Source organism: Triturus cristatus, chromosome 4_1, assembly GCF_964204655.1.
Source record: "Triturus cristatus chromosome 4_1, aTriCri1.1, whole genome shotgun sequence".
Classification (NCBI taxonomy): Eukaryota; Metazoa; Chordata; class Amphibia; order Caudata; family Salamandridae; genus Triturus; species Triturus cristatus.
This window is the reverse complement of record NC_140585.1, coordinates 261,230,812-261,247,695: the sequence shown is the minus strand read 5'-3', so window position 1 is coordinate 261,247,695 and position 16,884 is coordinate 261,230,812. Positions and strand designations below refer to the sequence as shown.

Sequence of the window (16,884 nt, the reverse complement as noted above, 5' to 3'; positions counted from 1 at the left end):
GGAATTATAATAACTATTTTAAGCGGCTCTGGTATTTCGTTGTTGCGTATGGCATGTTCTGCATTGCTAATGCTTCTGATCTTCAGTACATTTTTCTGTTTGCACGCTTGATATTTTTTTTTCTACTTAGGTTTGTTTCCATGCCTGTTGATGATGTTCTAGTTCCCATATTTAACTCCCATTCGCCTTGTGTTTTTTTTTATTCTTCTCTTCTATCCTGGTCACAAGACTGCTGATGGATTGCTATACTTTTGAAAGATTATTTTGGTCATATAATTTCTGCTCTTTTTCTTCTTTGTAGTCACAGTTTCTTTTTCCCCCTACTTAATTGCTTGGCACACTTGGCACATTAGCCTTCTGGGAATGGTGTTATGGGTTTTTTGGACAGCTTGTGTGAAGTTACTGCTCCTGTCTTTATAAATCATTCACATAATATCTTTTTAGGCAATTTCAATCTTCATTGGGGTTAAGCAGAGGATGACAGGGCCCAGCAACTATCTAATTTTCTAGCATTTCATATTCTGTCCCAGCAAATTACTTTGCCTACTCATTTCAAAGGCAATATCCATTTTTTTCTATTTCCTCTGATATCTTGAGGGCATTAAATCGCCCCATTGCTGTTCCTTATTAGAACAAGTTGTGTTTCTATTTCTTATTCTTTGCCTATTGAAAATTGCACAGCCCACTTCTGTTTCCGTGTCTGGAAATGTTGTTTCTTCATTTCTTTCTCTTTGCCTGGTAACCTGTTACAAGGCCCATTGCTGTTTCCTTGTCTGAACATGTTATTTTGCCATTTCTTATTATTTGCCTTTTAACCTATTGCTTGGTCCCCCTCCTCCTTCCTCACCTTTTGATAAATCTTCTACGTTCTCTCAAAACATCCTCAAAGTGTCTGCGGGTGATTTTGTTTATTGTTTTAATGCGGTTATTACTTCTGGCATTTGTGAATTTGTTCTTTCAAGATCAGTTTAGGGAAAAACATCATGTTCCATGTTACTCTACTGAGCTAGTGTGTCATAAACATGTAATTTGTCAATAGATGAATCAACAGCAGATGCTTCTCTCCACAAATCTCTTACTGTTCCGTATTAACCCTTAAAACCAAAATCATCATCGATAGCTGAATGAATAAGTCACAGTCACCTAATCAATAACAGAACTATAAAACACGCCAAAACAGAAGAGCACAAACTGGACCACTAGCATCATCCATGTGTTTGCCTCCCAAACAGGAAAGCCTGTGTTCCCTATTGGAGCCATTGCTGCTTTAAAAAAATGTTTATCATTTAGGAAGGCATTCAGAGGGAGTAGGCAGTGATCTATTAGACACCTCCTTACTCTCCCTACGCCACCTGGCACAAGGGAAGCGGTCCAAGGGGAAGAACTTCCACTTTGCGAATGGGTACATAATGATTGCCAATTGCAAATAGGAGGGGGTGCTCCTTTCAAAGCCACTACTATCTGGAGTGAGTCAGAAAGACCATTTTAAGAATCAGAAAGGCATTAACAAATCACAAAACGGGCTTAATACATACTAAAAAACCATTCAGCTGTGGAGAAACCTGTGATTTTGTGAATGAGATGGTTTGAAAACTCAAAATTTTTCAATAAATCGGGCCCCATGATGTTTAGGTGAATGGTATGTATGCTATTGTGTTGCCATCCTGTTCACTATGTACTTACCATTCTCGGCTTCCTCACCCTCCTGTGTATTCTTATCTCCTCATTGAACAAGGCTATCTAATTAAGGGGTTTTGTAGCAAAAGGCGCACTGTTCTGATACTGCATTGCTTCTTGAAACTTGCGCTCTGCTGGGACCTACTCAAACTATCTTGGGAAACACGTATAGGTTGGTCATACTTCAGACCTTGTGCTTGCTGCTGATGAGGTTTACTGTAGCCCACCCTCTCCATTCTTCTGGTTAGAGCACTACGCTGTGGAGTTTCCCTGGCTCCTTCTGGATAATGCCTCTCATTCTTCCCTCAATCTAAATTATCCACTTTTACACCCTCTATCCTTGTGCTTTTCACTCATCTTCCCGCTGACTTATTGAGTATTAACATGCGGATTTCCCTGATCTTGAGAACAGTGCACCTTTATCTAAGCCTAGGAGCAAGCAATGCCTTCCTTCAACACCCTGGATCAACCAGTACTTGAAAGCCAGCAAGCTTTTGTGCAACCAGGCTACGGCCATGAGCCATGACTCCCTCAAACTATTCCTACTATGCAGAATGATAACACTTTATTCTCACTCCTCTAGAAAAATTCAATATCTTCAACTTGCTTACCAACCTTGAATGCTGCACAATTTCTCTACATTCCAGCCAGATGGTGTGCAGTTCACAGTCTGCATTTTTCTTGAGACGGTTAACTAAAATCTGAAACTCTGCCTCCCCGCTTTTGGGTCAGTTCTATCCCCAGTCAACTACGGCAGGTTCCTCTACCCGATTGCTTTGCCAATTCACCTCCCTTTATATGGATCAGGTTATTTCTCATCTTAGATACATTACCTGAGAAATTGGGTCTTTGGTTGAAGGGGGGGGGAATACCTTACTAAAGCAACAACCACAATTCTTGTTGGGGTGAAATAAAACCAATCCCAAATTAACCTGTGTTTAACCCTCTGGTAGCTTGGCACAAAAGCAGTCAGGCTTAACGCAGAGGCAATATGTAAAGTATTTATGCAGCAATTCAAAGAGTAATAAATTGAAAACAAATCACAAGGAAAATCCCACATTAGTAAAACCGGAGTTATCCCATTTTAAAGCTTTCCAAGAAATTAAATGCTAAGTAGCAAAAAGTGCCAACCGCGGGTATCTGGTCACGGTGGACTGGGTCCAAGTCACAAGCTCAGGCCGACGATGGAGCAGATACAGAACTGAGTTCAGTCAGCTGATAAAGTACCTTGTAGCCTGTGCGTCGAGAGTCCTTGCAATGAGCTACTTGGGCTGTTGTCAAGGAGTCATTGACAAGGCGCTGTGATGCAATTATCGACATCGCAGCTGAAGAAGTCAGTGACCGGAGCTTGTGATGCAGTGCATTACACTGTCATCAAGGAAGCTGTCTACTGGGGTTTGCAAGGACATGTGCTGTGATGTGTCGGTGCTGAGGACAAGATGCGTTGTGCTGGGCCAGTGTTGGCATCGAGCTCCGTCATCCTCAAAGAAGCTGCTGGGTCTTGCAGGAACTTTTGCTTCGATGTGTCGGCATCGAAAACGAGATGCATTTACTGGGCCGGAGGCGGTGGTGAGCTGCGTCATGCTGCGTCGACATGTGTGGAACTTCATCAGCGTCTAAGAAGCCTGTTATGTTCCTGTGGCTTTGAAAAGGGGGCCAGACAACTGACCAGTGGAGATTTCCGGGATTCCTGGGTCCACTCAGGTAGGCTGGATTCAGCAGGGCAGCTCACAGCACTTGGTGTAGGAATGGCAGAACTTGGGCAGCACGGCAGTCCTTGTTCAGCAAAACAGAGCTTAAGCAGCAGGACAGACTACACAGCTGGGCAGTCTTTCTTTCTGGCGTGGTCCACAGGTCCAGAAGTGATCTGAAGAGTTTGGTCCGAGGGTCCACAATTTATACCTTGTGCTAACTTTGAACTGGGAGAAGCTTCTAGAGTCCTCTCCCAAGAGAGGTATCTAGAATTGCCATGAAAATGCCAATGTTCTAAAAGTGCAATTTTCAGAATTGTGACTTAAAATCCAACTTTACCAGTAAAGAGGGTTTAAAATTACAATTCGTTAGATGCCAAAATTGACTTTCCAACCTGCTCCCAATTGAAAGTAATCACGTATTTAAAATAAATATAGTAATCCAATGTTATCCTATGGTAGACGTGGTCTTGCAGTAGTGAAAACCAAATGTAAGCTTTTTTCACTACTAGGACTTGTATAAGTTAAAAGTACATGTCAAACTTTTTAAATACACTGCACCCTGCCATATGGCCTGTTTAGGGCCTGCCCTAGGGGAGACTTATATGTATTAAAAGAAAGGTTTATGCCTGGCAAAAGGTTTATTTTGCCAGGTCAAAATGGCAGTCTAAAACTGCACACACAGGCTGCAATGGGATGCCTGATACATGTTTAAAAGGCTACTTAAGTGGGAGGCACAGTCCATCCATTAGTAGCATTTAATTTACAGATCCTGGATACATGTAGGACCAATTTACTCGGGACTTACAGGTAAATTCATTGTGCGAATTGGGTGTAAGCCAGTTGAACCATGTTCATATGAGAGAGCTCAAGCACTTTAGCACTGGTTAGCAGTGGTAAAGTGTGTGGAGTTCCAAGTCCAAAAACACAAATTCAGCAAAAACACGAGGGGTAACACAAAACGTTTGGGAGTAGACCACCCTAAGGCTGACAGGTCTAACTCAAAAAATATGGTTCACCTCTTGACTCTTGACAATTGTCTAGTCCACATTTTTTCACCAGGCTCCAGAATTAATTACACCTATTCTAAATGACCTCTGCAACTTCTCTCTCAGAGCCTGTTTCCTCCTGTGGAAACAGGTGCATATAGGTCCACTACTTTAAAAAGTCTCGCAGTCATTAACAACTATCGATCTATTTCTCAGCTCCCACTACCAATCACAATTCTTGAGAAAGAAATAAACTTGCCGATTTCCTCTTTATTGGACTCTCATCATGTCATTGACTCTTTCCAAGCAATCTTTTGACCCCTACAGAGTACTGAACCGGCCTGCTAGAGGATCTACGATTGCTGGCAGACCGAAGCTGCTCCACTGCCTTGGCCTTATTAGACCTCTCCATGGCATTCAAAATGGCGGACCCTCCAATTCCACTGTCCTAACTTTTCCATCTAGGTATCAGAGATGATGCTCTGGCAGGGATTCCAACTTATCTTAAAGCCCACTTTCAAGTTGTCCAAAGCACCCCTTTCAGATCCATTTTCTCATAGATCACGTTGGGCATTTGTCAAAGATCCTTGCTCAATTGTCATTTCTGCTGTCTTTAACACATACATCTCACCTCTGCCTTGTCTTATCTGTTCTTTTGGGCTCTTATGTGTGACATATGTATATGCAACCCTGATCTTGTTTCGATTGGAAGTCATGAAAATATTTAGAAATGCCTTATTGCTGCTTTCTCTTGGATGAACCAGAACTCATTAAAGATCAACACAGATAAAACCAAATTTCTGGTCCTCCGTCAGCACCCTTCTGCTTCCACTCCCTTTGATTGCTGGTTGAGCTGGGCCCGCCTCAGATCTCAGTCCGAGGGATCTGGAGCCTGGGCTTCTGGTTTCATCAAGCCCTCGCTCTGTCACGCCAGGTTCATGAAATCTCTTCCTCCTGCTTTTTCTGCCTTTGTCTCCTTCTCAAGATTTTCCCTTTATTTTGTCTTTGCTGCCAAGAAGCTGGCTGTTCAGATGGTCGTTCTTTCAAAACTGGATTGCTGCAACTCTCTATATTCTAGGTTTCTCCGCCTTCACTGTCAGCCGGCTTCCCTATACACAGCACTGAGCTGTTTGCTTAATTTTCATCCTTTCTAAGTATGCCCATATCTCCTTTTACATGTCTTTTCTCCTCTGGCTCCAGGTTCCTAACACATCTTGTTTAAATATTTATGTCTTGTTCATCACACCTACTGCAATCAAGGTCTCAGTTTTCTTCAATCAAAATTCTTTCACTAAACAGCTTATCAGACTCTTCATACCTCCTCTTTCAGACTTATGTCCATCCATAGAATTCTTCATGCCCATTGGTGTAACAAAAGCCCTGTAGCACCCACGGTGCAGGGGGCCCCCTCGAGCACTGTGCACGGATGACAGACACCTTGCCTGGAGCCTAGGGCCCCCCTACATGTACTTTGCAGGAGGGCCCCCTCAAGATTCATTACACCACTAGTCATGCCTGCATGGGTAGTCACTCTTTTCCTTTCCTTGCTGCTATGGCCTGAAACTCCCTCACTCCTGAACTCCGCCTCATTGATTCCCACCTTAAGACATTACTATGTAATGCATAGCAGTAGATTACACCAACGTGACGATTACTCCAAACACTGACAGATTAATGTACGCCCCTAAGAGCTGTTTCTGGCACAATGCAGGATGACGGGTTTGGTAGTTACACAAAATAACAGGTGGCTAATGCACAACACTCAGTTATATTCTGCACATAACACAATATCAGGTCATTATTTACTGCACTATTGTAGGTGGTGAGGTTGATTTTATATTTGGTGATCACCTCACAATACTGAGGGACTATTGTACAATATCAGGTGATAGGACAACTACTCCACTCTAGCGAGATTACACCGATTTCGCCACAACACCATGTTTTCATCGCAGTATGCCAAGTTATTATGACACAAAACAGTACAATGGCGTGCATTATTGCACAATAATAGCTTTATGCTACTTACTTCTGGTTTAGTGACTGATTACCAAAGAATACTGGGTGAAATGGCAGATTATTTCAGAATAATGGGAACAAATGAACAGTTGCTCTCTGATTAGTGCATTATATTGGCTAATCGAAACTCGATATGTGATGACCATTGAGCACAAGTGACCAATGGTCTAGACCAGGGTTCTCCAAAGTCATTCCTGGAGGACCGGATCAATGCTGGATATTTAAGATAACGACATTTATCTAAATGGGGATATGCTAAAAAATAAATCTGGCATGGATCCAGCTCCCCAGGACCGACTTTGGAGAACCCTGGTCTAGACTCCTTAATAATCCTCTGCAATGCCTGCACAGCACTAGCTGCTGGGGGTGATGGCCGTGCACAGTACCGGCTGATGATGCGCTCCTCGCAGAATATTGACTAATAGGCTGATTACATGGGTGGATTACTGCACACACTGGCACATTGCCTAATTATTGTACACTGCCTCGTGATTGCTGCATAATACCAGATAATTGTCTCTCAGTAGTTACTGATGAGGTGTTTATGGCACGAGATTGATTGAAGGGCAATTACTGCCCAGTATTGTTTGGTGATGTGATGAATGCACATTAATGGCCAAGGCTCATTGGAGTTATGAGTGCACAGTGCTGGCTGGGCATTGCTAACGTTGCTTCATGATGTTTGCTGGTGAGAGTTACTGGGGCATTGCCCTGGCTATGGAGATAGGCCCTGAACAAGGTCCAGCGATGGATGGGGTGCAGAAAGATGAACACTTACTGCTGAGAGGTGCTGAGGCTGAACATTTCATGGCATTCTATGATGGTGCTGATGCTGACCGTCCCCTGCTGGTGGCGAATGACATACCAAAAGTGCATTGTTTCGGGGCATGCGGTATTGCAGGTGCAAATAAACTCCAGGCAGGTGTTGCTTTCGAAAGGGAAATTAGTTGGAATTTGGTTACATTTTTTATTCTGTGAATTTGTGTCTTTTTTTGCCAAAATCGCAAATTGCAGGACTGTGCTTTATTCTGATGATGGACTCCTGTTTCCCTCCCAGCTGCATGTCTCAACGGTCACTCGTGGCTCCGTATTAACACTGGCTTAGCACGAGCGATCAGACCGCCGCCGCCGCCGAGGATTAATTAGGGAGCGCGGCCGCGCGCCGCTCCGTGGGAGCGAGCAGCCCAGCGCGCGCCTGTCCTCTGAGGAGAAAATCAAGATTCAGCCTCGGTAATTAATCTCTGCCGAGGCCCCGCCGCAGCCACCCAAGCACTGGAAAACGCAGCAAGAACTGAAGCCAGACCGGGCCTTCGCCCCAAAATGGAGCCCGACTTGGAAAAGGGTGAATGGCGCAGCCGAGAAACGAGCAACCTGTGGGGCGCCTTACAGGAGGTTACAGGGCCAGCCGTGGCGGAGAGGTTGTTTCTAGGAAACGCCGGCTATTTTTATATCACATTTTAATGGTGGCTCGAAGTGACGGGAGATGAGCAGGTGAGACGAGAGCGCTGGAGAGGGCAACTAATGGCGAAAGTGAAGTAGAGAAAAGTAAAAGTACCAGCGAAGGTTTTATTCGGTGCTTGAAAGAAGTTCTACCTCTTCTTTTTCATATCACAAACTTTCCCAGAAGCACACGCCAAAGCTACGCCAGATGCAAGCTCAACGGGAGTATTCCTGGGAATATTATGTGACGCATTGTGTAATTAACTCTACTTAGCATAGAATTATGAACAGGGGGGTGGAACCCGCTGTGCAAATACGCACTTTTTTCTTTCCTCACAGAAGTCATTTCTTCCAGGGACATAGCCCTTCTACCTTCCTTGCGATTCTGCGGGGCCCAAGTCCTCCTCCTTATCCTGGAAGGGGCTGAGATATCACAAACCATTGGGGGCCTCCTGCAGGGAGTACCCAGGCCCTTGAGTCATCACCCTGTGGAAGTACTTCACCTCTGCCACCTGCATGCACGTGACATCAGTGGGAGTTTCTGTGATACATTTAGCATCAAAGAGAAAACAGTTATGCATGTGGGATCGGCATGATCTGTGTCAAATTGTGTTCATATTTATATTATAATGCATTTTAATAACAACATTGAAAGTTAGGATCTAAGTGCATATGCACTTTACTGATGCTTAAATAAGGGAACACCTTTGTTTGGGATGCACAGATTCAAATCAAATCTATCCACAAAAAGGTGAAGACTAGACATGTATAGTGGGGTGTGGCGAGGTACTCAACCATAAATTGGTGTAACAATTTGCCTGTTCCCATCCTCTTTTAAGGCCTCAATCCTGTCACTGAACCTGCAATTCTGCCTCCTGGAGCTGCCAAAGCAGAGTTGAAGTGCACTGAAAGCAGCCGTAGAGGTCAAGCGGAAGACTGATGCATAAAGCCCCCTTTTTCTGTTGAGGCGAGGCCTCTTAAACACATTTGTTAACCCATCCCAACTTTACCTCTACCCACCCCTGAATTCTAGTAAAACCATTACCTCCCTTTACCTCTAGCCACTCCTAAATCCTATAAAAACACCTCACCTCTCTTTACCTCTTTCCACTGCTGAGACCAACCATACAAAACACAAACTCCCTTTACATGCAAAAACCCTAAAACCCCATACATTAGTTTACCTCTACCCACCCCTAAACTTTATTAAAAAAACCTTCCCAACTTGACCGTTACCTCTTACCTTACTATAATACTAGACACTTTACTAATTTGTAGTAAATGCGTATGTTGTAAATGCATGCATTGAAAACAATCATGCATTGTAAAAAATGCATGTTAACTGTTGTAGTAATGGATGAGTCTTAACGGTAACACACCGTATCTGACCCTACAAGTCCAAGTTACTGTACGCTCTCCTGCTAGATGCTGTGCAACCTAATTCTAGCACTAAACAGGAACACAGGACATCATTTGGCAAATATTGCCAACAAATATCTGGCGTAGCTCTTTTCTGAACGTTTCAGATAAAGATGTTAGGTTAGGCCGAACAAGTGCAGGGATCACTCACTAGCCACAGACGCACTCATGTCTCTGACAAACTGACATGCACCTTGACATACATGCGCTTTCTCACACGTAAACAATCGCACATACACCCAAATTTTGGACTGCGCACTACCCACAATCTAACCAATGTGACTTAAACTGGCAAGGGCGAAGGCCTCAACACCTGACACTCAGAGCTCCTTTCATTGAAAAACCCTGCAATATGCGAATGATGGTCTAAACCAAGCTACTTTGAAGAGTCCAACAAAATATTGAGCCTGTGCTGTGCAAAAATATGTTAAAGAAGGAAAGTATCAAGGCAGTGAAACATCCTAAGAAGGAACTTGAGTTACGAAAAAGCCTCTAACAAACACATCCCCCCTCATAATATACACATCATAATAGCACAATGTAAGGACCTAGAACTGATGACTGGAAACAGAGCCTTTAAAATATTTCCCAGACTAGAAGCTGTTCTCACGTGCAAAAAACATCAAACGAAACAGGATTGATAGCAGTGGCATAGACAAGTATCAAAAGAGCAGAGAATTGTTTTTTATCAAAACCTTCAGAAAGAGATCATGTAAATGTGCTGCCCAGCAAAGGGCCCGTGAATCTGACAATTGCATTAAGTTTGGTTTTTCCTCATCAGTTATTCACATGAAGGCTTTTGGGAGAAAAAACGAGACTGAAGACTGGGCACACTAGGCTTCTCCAGGCCTGTTTTGTCCATACAATTGTCTGATTTACTTCTAGAGCCAAGTACGAATACTTATAAGATTGCACATCGTGATTAGAATTATTCTGGATTTGTAGCAAGCTTATCGGTGGCTGCACTTGAACCGGATTTCTGGACTTTCCTTGTCCTACAAGTGAAAATCCTACGGGTAATACGCAAGAAACAGTTTTGGATCTGGATGCTCCAATTATGTCCAGTACTAGTTCATGAAGTTACATGGTTGACTGCCATTACTACTATCAAAATAATTCTTGCAAACCTTGAGGAAGTCACTGGATGTGACGAAACACGTGTCGGCTGTCCGCGTGCATATTGATCAGGACCGTGTAGTGCAACGATTCTTGTTAAAATCTATGTATTTGTATCTGTTGTAATAAGGGGTACACACTGTCCTGACGATTTTTTGTATACAGAAGAATACCTGCATAAATTAAAGGAAAGAAAACTTTCCTACAAACCCATCTCTGTTGTATGCCTGTAAAATATTAATTTTCTGGTCGTATGACACCAACTTATCAAGGTTACATATTTTGATCTTTACAACGTTTAGAGTGCCGGGGTATAATGATTTTGTAATGTATCTCACAGAGACTGCGGTTGGTCCCTGTGTGTCTGTGCACCCAAGGTAGTAGGGTACACTTTTATCCTTGGTGGCGCAATTATAATTTTTCCAACTGTTGGATATACATAGAGAATTTACCATACATTTGGTTGCCCAGTTTATTTGTATTTCTTTTAAGGTGCGACCCCAAAAACACTACTACCAATTCCTCAACTGCATATTAACCGTGTTCAGAGAAAGAAATTAATGAAGGCACTTGAAATTACTGGATTACTGCAGTCAGTCACAATGTTATTTACATAATTAGTTTGGAATATTTCCTCCAGATTAATGATCTATCAGTGGAAGGATTCCTTTCTTTTTCAGATTCTCTGAGAGCGCCCACCCCACTCTGGTAAAGGGGCCTTGCAGACTGACTGAAGAAGAAATAAGTAAATTATTTTGTTTGTCAAGAGTGCTGGGCCAGCTCAGAGAATACTGCCTTGGCGAGGCACACACATTTACCGGGCAACAAGTTGAGGGGGTTCCTTTCATGTATCCAAGAGGTGCCCCCTCCCCACCTTAGGGGGTATGGAAGTGTCTGTTATGCACCAGGGAAGGGGAGTTCCTCCAGCCAACACAAATCAAACCTTGTAACACTCACCTTCCACCCCTTGTGTTGGATTTACTATTTTGGATTTCTCCATACAATGCGCTTGATTTACAAAGTGAAATATGCATCGATCTTTGCACTCTCTGATTTCTTCCTACCCCTGGGTAGGGATCTCCTTCCATATTGTAGTCATCAATTCTGGATGGAAATTCGTGTCTGCACAATCTTACTTGAGGGGTTTTGCAACAGAGACTTTTACAAAAGAAATTGTGACCATGAAGTAACTAGTGGTAGCTTTTAATCCAGATTTGAGATCTTCACCTATAGGCGGAGAGGTCTATACCCTGGATATGGAAAACTCAGAATGGAAAAGTATAGGCAAACATAATTAAGCTGATATTAATCACACAAATCTTGGTTAGATTAACCCAGCAAGCACATAAACACTGCCTACAACCTAGAGTCTGCCATCTTCTCCTTGGACAGTGTGACTTTCAGAACACCTTAGTACTGCCCCAGCCTGCAGAATGGAGCCAGCCCCACTCAAGAGGAAGAGTAACTTTACTTATCAGGTGACAGACCTTGTAGTTTCTTTTATTGTTGATTATTACAGGGAACTTTTAGTGTGCCTCCATTCGCCCTGAACTATGCAGAGAATGCGGCCGTGTGGCAGAAGGTGAAAGGCTCTGTCAATGCATTGGGGGTGAAAGTATGCACTTCAGGGGACCTAAAAAAGCGGGAGGACAAGAGGGAGCGGATAAAGGGAAAGTTCAAGATTTAAATGGCAAAGACTCTTTCTGCAGGTGGACCCAGAATCCATCTCAGAACTTATTCTCTTCGCCATGCACCCAGAACCTATATGGCCTGCCTGTTCTTGGGAATTTCAACCTCTAAAACCAAATCTGGTATTTGTGAAGCGCTAACTACTAACCCTTAAGGGTCTCAAGGCGCTGGGGGCCATCAAGGAGATTAAGTGAGCTATTGCCCAGAGTCACATGGTACTGAGCTGAGCTGTTGCCGGCGATCGAACCGTGAGCCCTGCTCTCTGGAGTCAGCCGCCCTGGCCGCTGCGCCACACCTCTCTCTTCTTCAGGCCAGGTACAAATGTAAACCCCTTTAATTTACTGCTACATTTCTAGTCTACACTTATTTTTTATAAGTACCAATGCTTTAGAGCTGGTCAATGGCTAGGCACTTGTACTTTTTTTTTTGTGATAAGCACCTCAGGAAGCCGGAAAAGGTGCTACCTTCTCATAGCTACCTAATACCTCAGTCTTTGCATAAGGAAACTATTAAACCAATTGTAGTAGTGTTGTCTACCTTGACTGGAGTTCTGCAAACCACTTACTCTGTAACAAAAAAAAAAGTAATGGCAAAGCCAGTAGGTCAAGTCTTTGAAATCTACTGGCTTTGCTAATACTTGTTTTGTCCACAGATGGCTTCTGTACGTGTGCACGCAGGCATGGCCTTCTTTAAAGATTTTTCTTTTCTTCAAAGAAAACCATTCAAAGACTGCTCTAAAGCATGTGTGAGCATGTGTGAGCACATGTAGTGGACGTCTTTAAATTAATTTTCCTATACTTTGAGAAAACTCATGCAAAGATGGCCATCATAAATGTGTGAACATACTAAGCGGCTATTTTTAAATAAATTAGCTTTTGTTTCAATAAAACATTAAAAGGTGGCTGCTGTACATATGTGCACACGTTTGGTGGCCACCTTTGAATATTTTCTCTTATGTTGTAATAAATGTATTCAAAGAAGGCCTCCATGTGTGCCTGTATATAAGTAGTGAATGTCTTTGTATGAATGTTTGAAAGCACAAGAAAATTCATTGAAAAAACAACTGCATACACCCACAGCCATCAAGCATGCAATAGCATGTGCACGCGCAACCAACCGGAAATGGGCATTAAAACATCTTCAAATAGGTTTTGGGATGTAGAGTTTATTAAAGATGTGGGGTAGAAAGGTTAAAGCAGGTATAGAGAGAGAAAATAGTCCCTCATATGCACGCAGTGCAAGACCTGAAGGTTGCATGATACATCCAATTGAATAACAACTCACTGAGACCAAAATGTGCCTTGGTGGGACGAACACAAGAATAAGGTGGAAAACCATCGAATCAGGAACAGGGGAAAGAGACAAGAAAGCCATCTTACTGTGAGCACGAGGCTGACCAAAAGCACACTTTATATATGGTATAGTTCTTGATAAGTAAAGCTGTCTGTTGTTGAGACCTAAAAAGGGGACTGGGATGACAAAACTCTCCATTTTCAGCTTTACCCTAAATAAAGGTGCCCGTGTACATTGTGTAAGATGAGTAAATAATCATATTTGCTTCAATTTTTTGCTTTATAAATAATTTTGTCTGTGAATTAAATGTTAGGATGAAAGAAGTGACAACATATTCCAAATGGGTTTGCGTTTTTAGTATTTATCAAAATTACAAGCAAATTAATAAACTATTACCCCAATTGTAAGAATGGGGAAATACTATGGCGTTTCACGTGCATACGACGCCTGCTCGCCCTTGGTTATGTACCTGAAATTGGTCAGTCCGTCTTGTGAGGCGCCGTGTATGGCCGGCTTGGTCACAGTTTTCTGGCACAGATTTGCACACTGATGACCAGACCTGCTAGGGATGGGAGCCACATCATGTGTCACCTAGGGGAATAACATAAAAACAAACAAAAATCAATATTTCGAACACAAATCTCTTTTCCCCCCAGAGATCTCCGTTTCCAAACATTCTAGGATTGTGTATAAACTCGCTTGTAAGTGCTTTCACATATGGCAGAGAAGGAAGCAGAGGTAAGAAAGAAATACAGAGATTTGCCTAGTATCACACAATGAGGTCAAGCAAGGAAGCTGTGAATGGAACAGAGCCTCTTGGGCTGCTGGACGACTTTACCATCTCCTTCCTCACACACATCATAGGGTGTTGTCTTATTGTAGAGCTTTGTTCCACATTGTTCAGCGTTTCTAAACACTTTTTAATATTGCTCAGTACATAAACCTGAGAACGAAGGAAGACATAGTAGCCCTGTCGGTTTTGGACCATCTGCCCTGCGGTTTATACCAGTTGTCGGCAGCCACTTGCTGAGGAGATATGCAGGGGCGGCTCCTCCATTTGAGCAGAGAAGCGTCGCCCCACAAACCCCAGAGCAGAAAAATAAAATGGTACTAAAGTTTATTTATTACCAGTTTATTTTTGTGCAACCCATCCCGAACTAAGTGTCAGGATGGGGCGGGGCCAGCGCTGCCGAGTAGCAGCAGCAGAGGGCTGTGCGCTTTAAAATGTGCATGTCTCTTTGGCTGGCCAGCCAGAGATGCACATTTTAAAGTTCTCTAACCTAGCTGTCTTAGACAGCTGGGTTAGAAAAAGCGCAGGCCTCCAGTGCTCTTAGGAGTGCTAGGAGAGCCTTGTGTATCCAATCCTGGAGCTGCTTTCATGCTGTGAGAGCAGGGCCAGGATTGGGTAATGCAACTTCCTGCATCGGGAACTTCCTGGAAGACACCCAAGGGAGGAGGACGTTGCACTGCGAAGGTGAGTGAATTTATTATTATTTAATTTTTTCTGCACCCTCACCACCCTCGGTACAAGCCAGCCGCCACTGGAAATATGCCCATGTTATGTAAGTGAGACACTCAAAAATCATGTAATAATAATGATGGTGATAGTATTAAAGATAATAATAATAATAATAGCAACACAAGAAATAGTGATGATAATAATAACAATACTACTACTAATACTACTACTACTACTGCTACTACTACCACTAATAATAGTAATATTAATCATAATAATAAACACCAGCAATAGCTGCAATAATGATGATAATATTAATACTCATGATGATAATAATAACAATAAGAATAGCAACAATAAGAGTGATAATAATAGTAATAATGATAATAATATTAACAATAGTGATAATAATAATAATTATTATTATTATAACACAAGCAATAGCTACAATATTGACGGTAATATCAATACTTCTACCACTACTACTACTAATAATAATAATGATAAACACCAGCAATAGCTACAATAATAACGATACAACTATTACCAATAATAATAACAATAATAATTGTAACAATATTATTCTTAATATTATTGTTCTCAGCACCTTTATAACTGGCTGCTCCCGCCATGCTTTACCACCATAGTCTCATAGTGCTGTGCTAACAGGTGTTTCTATTACTCGCTCAAGGTCACACATTTTATTGACTGCAGGGAGGCATGTTGGCCAAGGATGCTTAACCTGGTGGATACATAGATGCACCTGGCACCTCTTGCTTTTTCAAGAGGATGCCCTGCTAGGTACCCAACCCTTCCTCTGCCACCACTGAGCTGGATTCGGGATTCATTGCTTTCGTGCCCATCCTTTTGCGAGGCTTCGTCATCACGACCGACGACTGAGCCAAGATTAGTCAGGGTGCTCTCTGTGGGAGATGATGATGTCTGGAGTCGGGCACGACCACCTGGCACTTCCTGCCCGCTCGTCCCTACCAGCAGTGGACCTCCTATCCTGGCATTTTATGGACCCCCCTTAGCGTAAGGAAGCTACCAAGTTGGGCCGATATATCTTTTTGTAAATAGAAGTAGAAGAAGCAGGTTTTTTCAAATGCTATTGGAATTCAGCTGAGTTCCTTCCAATATCTTGGAGTTGTCATCTGGCCAAAAAGAAGTCTTCCATATCCAGATATTCAGCACCGACTATCACACTTTTTGCCTTACTATATGTTTTAAGAATCAGTCCAGACACAAAACCAAGCCCTGATTCACAGAGCTTCTTTTATTTTGAGTTGGTTTTATCTTAGAATGTTCTTGAGTGACTTTTCCACCTGAATATCATGAATCGAAAAGAGCTTCCTGTGTCTCACTTCAGGCACAGGTGTGTCTGGAAGAGGAAGAAGTCTACCTTACTCATTAGGGCCCGGTTTGGCACGGGTGGCGCCCGGTCAGACAATCTTTTTTGGCGCCCCCTCCCACGACCTCCTCCTCAGAGTCCCTCACTAGTCACTACCACCTGGCAAAAGTGCCGCTCAGCTCTCCATAACCGCTCTCTCACTGACATTTAATTTGTTTTAAAGCGCTGGTAAAGGTTGGCTTTACTAATCCACTCAGCTATCCACATAGGATACAAATCTGTTCTTCACAGCAGGCATATAACCCGCTGCGCTACTTCATGGAGGTTGAAAACGGCCACTAGACAAACCTCCCATCCCTCTCTAGCAGGAGCATTAATTACAAGAGTAAGGTTGACATTTTTATTGCTGCCTGAAAACTGGACACACAAGTAACACTGCAGCAGGTGCTTTTAAAGGGGGGGAGGGGTGCTTTTGCTAAACACAGCACCCCCCCTGAGGTGAGTGCCCCCCTTCAGGTCAACGCCCAGTGAGGCTGCATCGGTCACACTGCCCTACAGCCGGCCTTATTACTCATCGAAAAGTAATGTTTGTGACTCTCAATATTTTTTCTTGGAAATACTTGGGGGCATATTAACAAGGCGGCGATAAAAAATTATCGCTGCTTGTGCGGCCGTTTTTGGCTGAAAAGCGGCGATAATTTTATCGCCTTATCAGCAAAGACACGCTATCGCTGATTTATC

General features: G+C 43.0%; 1 protein-coding gene across 3 annotated transcripts in view; it reads right to left on the bottom strand.

The window, feature by feature from the left end:
* The window catches only part of CHRM2 (cholinergic receptor muscarinic 2), a 629,935-nt gene that overhangs the window by 157,900 nt on the left and 455,151 nt on the right, over positions 1–16,884 (bottom strand). For all 3 annotated transcript variants that reach the window (XM_085651999.1, XM_085652001.1, XM_085652000.1), the window contains one exon: positions 13,803–13,924. The gene's annotated coding sequence lies outside the window, so the exon portion shown is untranslated. The remainder of the gene's footprint in view (positions 1–13,802; positions 13,925–16,884) is intronic.